The sequence below is a fragment of the Dermacentor andersoni genome, chromosome 5 (genome assembly GCF_023375885.2).
Source record: "Dermacentor andersoni chromosome 5, qqDerAnde1_hic_scaffold, whole genome shotgun sequence".
Taxonomy (NCBI): Eukaryota; Metazoa; Arthropoda; class Arachnida; order Ixodida; family Ixodidae; genus Dermacentor; species Dermacentor andersoni.
In genome coordinates this window covers 144228397-144237854 of record NC_092818.1, presented here as the reverse complement: position 1 = coordinate 144237854, position 9458 = coordinate 144228397, and positions in this window count along the sequence as shown.

Sequence of the window (9458 nt, the reverse complement as noted above, 5' to 3'; positions counted from 1 at the left end):
TGCCCCACGGCACGGCTCCCACGGTGCACCAAGCGACAGATATATTCTTTACTTTCACAACTGATAAAATTGCCGGAGTACTACGTCTTTGCGCTTGTTCTTTTTGGTCCCAAGCTTGCAAGGAATTAAAACGTAAGCAAAAGCAAAGCGATGTAAAACGTTGGGATGCCTGGGACGTCGACGGCAACAATCGACTGTCGGTACTTTGGGCCTTGGACCTTTAAAATTGAGAGCAACGGAATGCCGGCGTCATTCAGAAGAGTGAAATATGATGTAACTATTATATATAACCCAAGTTAATTAAATTGAGCTTTTCGCACCACCCGTTGCTATGCGCGCCGTGCCTGGGACAAGGTGTTGCGCGGGAATTTTGAATTTACACGTAATAAAGGACTCTGCACGTAGTGTCACTTTAGCGTTTCCAGTTCAAGCCGAAAAAGGTACGCCATATTCTGTGGAAATGATCAGTGAAATCTAAATTAGCAGATAGCTAATACGAGTGTCACACGGTACACTTTCGATCACGATCGAGCCCAATTGTGATCAAATTTCTTGATCGCGAGTGGCTCCTTTGCGCAAACTGCGGAAGGAGCCAATCGTGGTCAAGAAATTCGATCGCACTCAATTCCTATCAAAAGCGCGCCGTGTGGCGCCAGCAGTGGTAAGACAGCGATCGCCACGCAGCTGCTAGCTACAGCGTCACGTGACTCTAGGGAGGCGCGGGCGGGCAGACGGCACCCCCCACCCCATATTACTGTCGTGGCCCCCTTCCAGTGCCCCTTCCCAATGAGGTTATACTAAAAGTTTAGTATAACCTCGTTGGAGAGAGAGACGGCAAAAAGAGGAAAGTCAAGGAGGTCAACTAAACGAGCGTCCGGTTTGCTTGCCTACATTGGAGGTAAAGGAAAGTGTGAATAGAAAGAAAAAAAGGGGAAAGAAAAAGTGATCATTGTGTGTGCAGTGAAGCGCCGTGACACCAAAGTTCCATAGCTGGTGATCTGCGTTGATGACATCTGGGACGACCGGAGGGCCAGTGGTCGTTGCCCAAATAGGACGCTGCGGGTGAGCCACGGGGCTTGCACGAGGCAAGCACTGGATTAAGAGCATTCAGCACTTGCACTGAACTTCGCGCTGATGGATTATGCAACTTGCTGAAAAGTACACGAACGGTATTTATGCGGGACCTCCATGGTGAGGTCAACGTCACGCTTCAGCCTATAAACCTAGCAATCTTTAGCGCTTTTCATTTTTGTTCCATGTTTGCTCTAATTTTGCTTGTTGCTGCGCCGAAAACGAGAAGCACTGAGCGAAGTGGCGTAGCCAGAGTGCAGTGTATTCTAGTACAATGTATCCAGAAAGTAAAACACCAGCCACGCCCCCACCCTCCTCCATTTTTATGTTCGAATGTGGCCTGTCCACCCCCTACCCCAGTCACCCTCCGCATCCCTGGTCAAGTATGGTCAAGTATGGTCAAGTGGGTGCACCTCCTCCTCCCCCCCTCCCTCCCCCAAAAAACATTTTCGGCTACTCCACTGATGAGGAGGAGAGGAGCTGCGCAGAGGAGTGAAAGGAGCTCTGACGCGGCTCTTTGAATTATTCACACTACGGTCACTATGGCGGATAAACTGGATACAATCAGTGATGGCAATGCCGGGTCGAGCCCTATTTCTTGTATTAATCGTACTGGCATAATGTTACAAATAGACTCATTCTATTCGTGTTCGAATATCAAATTCGCGGTCTTTCATAGCCACATCGCCGTATGGCATTGTGCCCAAACTTGCTGTAGACTCCTTCTCGGAATTTGTTATTCTGTGTTAATCGGACGCAACCACAGTGGTATGTGCAGACGTATACACCGCGTCCAAAAATTCACCTTAAAAAAAAATACTGTAAGCTCCCTGCAAGAATTTCTCACACACACAAAAAAAAAAAATTGGCGATAGGTCGTAAAGAATTGAACAGGGGGGGAACTGAAAACCGGAAAAAAGTACGACGAATATTATGGAAAACCGAAAACGCTAAAAAGCATTCTGCTAAAAGAAATATAATTTGTACATCAACGTGCATCTTGGTACGAAGTGTTACGTTTCGCCTACAACGCGCGGTAATGCCGGCGCGGATGCAACGGACGCCGGGGCTTCGTTCAAAGCGGCGGACATTTTGGCCCGTTCGACGCCGCCGCAACGCCTCCCCGCCAAGCGTGTCCAGGCGTGTTTCAGTGCCACGTGTCTTCGTGTGTGCGTGTGTGTGTGTGTGCCCACGCTTGTCAAAGCGCGGCAGCCGGGGAGCGGAGCTCCCCAAGTGAGGAGCCAGGAGGTCTGTCCGTCGGCGGGTTGACGATGCGTCACTACACTCGTCTCAACATGTCTCTCAGCTCGTCCGTGCTCCGCCGTCGCGTGGGCTCCGTGCCCCGCCGTCGCGTGGGCTCCGTGCTCCGCCGTCGCGTGGGCTCCGTGCTCCGCCGTCGCGTGGGCTCATCCCGTGACCTTCCTTCTTGCCCACGACGCCGAGAGTATAAGAGCAGCTGCCCCCGGACGCCGAGAGAGAGGCTCCGATTTGTTCTGTTGAGTTACGTGCTCTCCCGTCTCCCCACTTCGGTCGACCTGACCGGCCGCTCTTTTGCTATGTTAGAATAAACAAGTTGTTCTGTTACCAGTCTACTCTTGCTTTGCCGGGACCTTCGGATGCTTCCAGTGCCCCAGGCCGCCAGGCCAACGCTACCCTTGGGTCTTGCGACCCATTGGCAATAACGGGCGTCAGCACCGAGACCCCAACAACTGGTTGCCAGCGGTGAGATCGCGACAACGGAGGCCAGCAGCGAAGAGATGCGGTTGAATGTATGCTGAGCAGCACAACGACCATCCGGGAGCAGTGCAACGAGCCCTGTGTGATGACTGGTTGCCTGCAGCGGAACGACTGCGCTGAATTCTTGGCTGCGAGGTTTGGTGAGTGCGGGACTTTCTTCTTCTGAGTTTTGCCAGGCTTTTGTTAGTGTCAGAAACAGAGCTGGTAATTGTGGTTGTCGTTGCTGCCGGGTTAGTTTGCGGCAAGACAATAGTAGGCAGTAGAGAAAGCAGCATTCAGAGCAGCCATGGATTTGAAGTCGTTGCGCAAACCGAAATTGCTGGAGCTTGCAAGAGAGTTGGGTCTGGATGTCTCAGACAAACTCAGAAAACCAGAACTGCTAAGGGCTATTCTTGAGTTAGAAGCTGAGGATGACGAGCTGTCGGAATGCCTTGAGACCATTGAGGAGAGGGAGACGGCAAAAAGACAGGAGCGTGAACTTAAAGAACAGAAAGAGAAAGATGAGCGTGAACGAAAAGAACAGATAGAACGAGAGCAACAAGAGAAAGAAAGAGAGCGCGACCGTCAACACGCTTTGGAAATGAAGCGTCTCGAGTTAGAGATGGAACGCGCTCGTAATGGAAGTCAGGCACACGGTGCAGGAGAACGAGTATTGTTCAAAATGACTGACCTGATGCGGCCGTTTAAGCTTGGAGAGGACATTGGTTTGTTCCTGGTTAACTTTGAGCGAACGTGCGAGAAGCAGGGGTTCTCTCGGGAAACGTGGCCACAGCGCTTGCTCACTTTGCTACCCGGCGAGGCGGCCGACGTAGTCGCTCGCTTGAATAGAGAGGAGGCAGAGGATTTCGACAAAGTGAAATCGAGTCTGCTAAAAAAGTACCGGCTGTCAGCGGAGGCGTTCCGTCGGAAGTTTCGGGAAAATGAGAAAGGCAAGAGTGAGTCATATACAGAGTTTGCCTACAGGCTTATGTCAAACATGCAGGAGTGGCTCAAAGAAGAGAAAGCGTTTGGTGACCACGAGAAAGTTCTGCAGTGTTTCGGGCTAGAACAGTTTTATAGTCGGTTACCTGAGAACGTGCGGTACTGGGTCTTGGATAGGCCAGACGTTAGTACGGTGGCTCGAGCCGCTGAGCTAGCCGAGGAGTTTGTGACGCGTCGGGCTCGTGGAGCTAAGGACGGTCAAAAGGGTGAATTTGGCTCCAAGTTTGAGAGGCCAAAGTTCACGCCCATGAGAGCAAAGGGGGACACACGTAGTTCGGATGCGAGTGAAAGCAGTCCGACCGAACGTAAGGAGACGGCGGCAACCGAAGCCGAACGCAGAAAGCGGTTCGAGACGAGGCAAGCGCGCGTTTGTTATACGTGCCAGAAGCCGGGTCACTTTTCGGCGCAGTGTCCAGAAACGAAAACAAAAGTCGTGTTTTTGTCTTTATGCAGCACTGACGAGAACATGAAGCTTCTCGAGCCTTACATGCGAGACCTCCTCGTGAACGGGAAAGAGTGCCGAGTGCTTCGCGATTCCGCAGCTACAATGGATGTAGTTCACCCCTCTTACGTAGAACCCGATATGTTCACGGGCGAGTGCGCATGGATCAAGCAAGCAGTGGAAGCTCATAGCGTGTGTCTGCCGGTAGCAAAAGTGCTTATTGAAGGACCTTTCGGAGCACTTGAGACGGAGGCCGCAGTGTCATCTATGTTGCCCCCCCAGTACCCGTACCTATTTTCGAACAGGTCCGATCACCGCCTGCGCGATGCGGGCTTGACAGTCAAGGCTCCCAAGTGCCAGTTAGCACAGGCCGAGGTTGTCTACCTCGGTCACGTGATTGGTCGGGGTCGTCGCCGCCCCTCTGAAATAAAGGTGGCCGCTGTGCGAGACTTCCCGCAACCGCGCACGAAGACCGATATTCGGTCGTTCTTAGGTGTCGCCGGCTACTATCAGAGGTACATCCCCAGGTACTCTGATATCGCGGCTCCCTTGACGGATGCTCTAAGAAAGACAGAGCCGCAAACAGTCGTCTGGGATGAGACAAAGGAAAGAGCTTTTAGCGCCCTAAAGAGCGCCCTAACAAGCCAGCCTGTGCTACGATCGCCCGACTACACAAAAGGGTTCGTTGTTCAGTGTGATGCTAGTGAGCGAGGCATGGGCGTTGTACTGTGCCAACGGGAAAATGGAGAAGTAGAACACCCCGTCCTGTATGCTAGTCGTAAGCTGACGAGTCGTGAGCAGGCGTATAGCGCCACCGAGAAAGAGTGTGCGTGTATCGTGTGGGCCGTTCAGAAATTGTCATGTTACCTAGCTGGCTCGAGGTTTATCATTGAGACGGATCACTGCCCTCTCCAATGGCTGCAGACCATCTCTCCCAAAAATGGCCGCCTCCTGCGCTGGAGCCTCGCTTTGCAACAATATTCCTTTGAGGTGCGTTACAAAAAGGGGAGTCTCAACGGTAACGCCGATGGCTTAAGTCGAAGCCCCTAACGTGGGAATCAGCCTCAAAATTGCTTGTTACGGATGTTTTTCTTCCTGAGGCAGGATTTTTAACTTATTGCTTTTGTGTAGTGTTTCAAAGTGATGATGTGCTTTCTAGTGCAATTTTCCGATTTGTGGACGCGTTCTGAGTGCTGCTAAACTACTGTAAGGAACTAGGCAGCAGTATAAAAGGGGAAAGAGCCTGGCAGGGCTTAGTGAGGGTTGTGCCGTGCTTGCTGACTGAGCGGTTGACTTTCGGCGTAGTTCTAACGCTTGCCGGAAACGAGAACAAAAATGTCAACTCTCCCGAAGTCACTTTGCAGTGTCCTGTGTGAACCTGAACGTGAGAACGAGGCCTTCTCTGTGCGCTGCGCTCAAGAGACGCCAAAGGACGCCCGACTTCGGTTATGAGCATCATCGAGCGACATCCCTCCGGACAGCGGATGCAGTCCCCTGACCATCGGGATCTCCTTCCCCCGGCGGGGCGGTCTGTTACGTTTCGCCTACAACGCGCGGTAATGCCGGCGCGGATGCAACGGACGCCGGGGCTTCGTTCAAAGCGGCGGACATTTTGGCCCGTTCGACGCCGCCGCAACGCCTCCCCGCCAAGCGTGTCCAGGCGTGTTTCAGTGCCACGTGTCTTCGTGTGTGCGTGTGTGTGTGTGTGCCCACGCTTGTCAAAGCGCGGCAGCCGGGGAGCGGAGCTCCCCAAGTGAGGAGCCAGGAGGTCTGTCCGTCGGCGGGTTGACGATGCGTCACTACACTCGTCTCAACATGTCTCTCAGCTCGTCCGTGCTCCGCCGTCGCGTGGGCTCCGTGCCCCGCCGTCGCGTGGGCTCCGTGCTCCGCCGTCGCGTGGGCTCCGTGCTCCGCCGTCGCGTGGGCTCATCCCGTGACCTTCCTTCTTGCCCACGACGCCGAGAGTATAAGAGCAGCTGCCCCCGGACGCCGAGAGAGAGGCTCCGATTTGTTCTGTTGAGTTACGTGCTCTCCCGTCTCCCCACTTCGGTCGACCTGACCGGCCGCTCTTTTGCTATGTTAGAATAAACAAGTTGTTCTGTTACCAGTCTACTCTTGCTTTGCCGGGACCTTCGGATGCTTCCAGTGCCCCAGGCCGCCAGGCCAACGCTACCCTTGGGGCTTGCGACCCATTGGCAATAACGGGCGTCAGCACCGAGACCCCAACAGAAGCGAATCTACCGTGTAGCGGATAATTAAATTATGTACAAGTAAATGCAAGTGGTACAATTGCCTTAATTTTCATTTTATGCAGCGTGTAATCTCATTCATTGCTTGTGCACTGAACAGATTCCAGCATTAATGTCACAAAACGTTTATGTTCCTGCAATGCACCGTTAACAAATATGCCGAAACGCCAAGCTTGACCTAAATAAAGAAAAGAAGAAAGTTGCAGCTTTTGCTCGAAGGGCGAATCAGTGACAGTCATAGCTTAACCACAGCAAAAATTTCACTCGACTGCACGAGGTTTGACTGCCGTGCGCTGGGTAACGCGTCCTCTCCTGGGCGACCCGAGCCTCTCTGCTCGTACAACGAAATTTGCAAACATAATTATCTGTCAAGAAGACTCCTGCCTTTGCCGCACTTTTCGCTGTGCAGGGCCCAGGCAGACACGCTCAGACTTTTGCAAACAAGCACTTACCCGAGCGCCGCGGCGCTGCACACAATGTACCCCGAACGGTTCCCAAGCCCGGACTGCCCTCTGTGTGGTGATTATGCGGACTTCGAACAGGTCCTGTGGGGCTGCGCCTCTGCCGGTCCCCCTTTCACCCGAGAGGAAATGATGAAGCTAATTAGGGCCCAGGATCAGACCTCTCAAATCCTGGCAGTCCAGAGGGCTCGCGAGAGGGTCGTCAGGTTTCACCTGATGGTCCCCGAGTGGGCCTAGCCAGGTGACGTTGAGTTTGCTTACGTCTATAGTGGACCAAATAAAGTTGTTTCACTCACTCACTCACTCACTCACTCACTCACGAAAGGCTCGTGACTGCATGCGAAGTTTAAATTTCATCCTACATTCGCTTACTGAACAAAGCTACCAAATAAGGCAATTAAGGCGAGCACAAATGAGCGCAAAGGGTCTACAATGGAGTCAGCGTCACCCAACGCTTTTCAAAAACTCTCTATTATAAGACTTGCCGTGGTACCTTGCAGACGTTCTGTTTTGATACATGATCACGTATTGGGCCATATTTTTTTCTTCTGGCTTCAATTTTGTCCCAAGATTGAGCGTCACGGGATAGAACTGAAGCCAGAAAAAGTCGGCCGAACACGTGAGCATGCGCCGCGCTTATAGCCGAGGTCAGCGCACGCTCTCCCGAAGAGACCTGCAGGTGCGAAAGCAGCATGCGGCTGCCACACTCGCACGTTGTGCGAGGAAGACGATTAATGCGTACGTTGCGATAAACGGTCGAAGTTGCATAAGCATATCGATGGAAAACGTGCACGGAGTGGTTATCAAAGCACGCGAACAAGTGCCTGCATGCATAGATGAAAACCCACCAAAACCCACCAAGCGCAAGTGGGCTGAATACGCCGAGCACAGGGTGACATGTTGGGCCGACTTCCTGAGAGAGAAAATTCATACAGAAACCATCCAAGACTTTCTCAGTAAACGAATGGCCGGGCCTGCTGTCGACGGACTCAGTGAAACAATTATAGAGATATCACAGTTTCGCCATATAGGGCGAGGCAATGAATAGATATATATTATATACCTACGTGTTAGAATATTACACGATGTGTAAGACTGCTAGCTGTAGCGGCAGTATGAAGTGAAGTAAACGTAAGCGGATTAATTAAAAACGAGCTTTTGTGCTAGGGGTCCTCTGTTTGAATCTTGCCATCCAGCCAATTTCATTTATGTTTATTAATTAAAGCCAACGTCTTTCTTGGCGACTTTACTTATCCGTATCGGGTATGTTTCAAGCATCTTTCCTGGGTCGATCCCAGAGGTAGTGGATAGCAGCGCCAATAAAATTACACCATTTTAAGGTATGAGCTCTGTTATTGTTTCGCACTCCTAATATTTAAGTCTGAGAAGATTTAAAATGAAACTCATGCGTTGTCGGTGTTTTGTTTCATGACATTTGTCTGTGGGCTGCCATTCTCCTAATTTTGTCAGGAATGTAAGACCTGGTACGAGCAACATTAGTGATATAATGGTGTGGCAATTAATATAACCCACATAAACTGCATTTAATATAGCATGGCGTAGCATATAGCGTACATATACCTAAATATATATGGAACTTCACCGCGACGCCGACGGCAAGAAGTCGCTAGGAGTGTCCATATAATTGCTGTAGCAATCATCATCATCATCAGCCTGGTTACGCCCACTGCAGGGCAAAGGCCTCTCCCATACTTTTCCAACTACCCCGGTCATGAACTAATTGTGGCCATGTTGTCCCTGCAAACGTCTTAATGTCATCCGCCCACCTAACTTTCTGCCGCCCCCTGCTACGCTTCCCTTCCCTTGGAATCCAGTCCGTAACCCTTAATGACCATCGGTTATCTTCCCTCCTCATTACATGTCCGGCCCATGCCCATTTCTTTTTCTTGATTTCAACTAAGATGTCACTTACCCGCGTTTGTTCCCTCACCCAATCTGCTCTTTTTTTATCCCTTAACGTTACACCCATCGCTGTAGCAATAAGATCAAGTAAATTCGGATGTTCTAAGTGCGAAAACGACTATATGATTATGAAACACACCGTAGTGGGGGACTCCGGATTAATTCTGACCACATGGCGTTCTTTAACGTGCGCCCAATGCATGGTACACGGGCGTGTTTGCATTTCGCCCCCATCGAAATGCAGCCGCGATTTGGTCCCACGCCCTTGGGCTTAGCAGCGCATCGCCATAGCCACGCCACAGCGGGTCAGTGAAACAACAAAATGTGCCTAATATCTATATGCGCCAGAATTGTACGTCTTCAAGCGAACATATATAATCGCTTTATTAGGGTGCAGCTTCATATCAAATTAACAGGGGTATGGCGCGTCTGCTTGGCCGGCTTCTTGGCGAGTAAGGCGGGCGGTACCGAAGGCTGCACTGTAAAATAACTTACACCCTTAAAAAGGGTGTAAATGTGTCTATAACTCACACCCTTAGGCTGTCATCTATATAACTGACACCCTAAGGACGTGAGTCATAGACACATTTACAC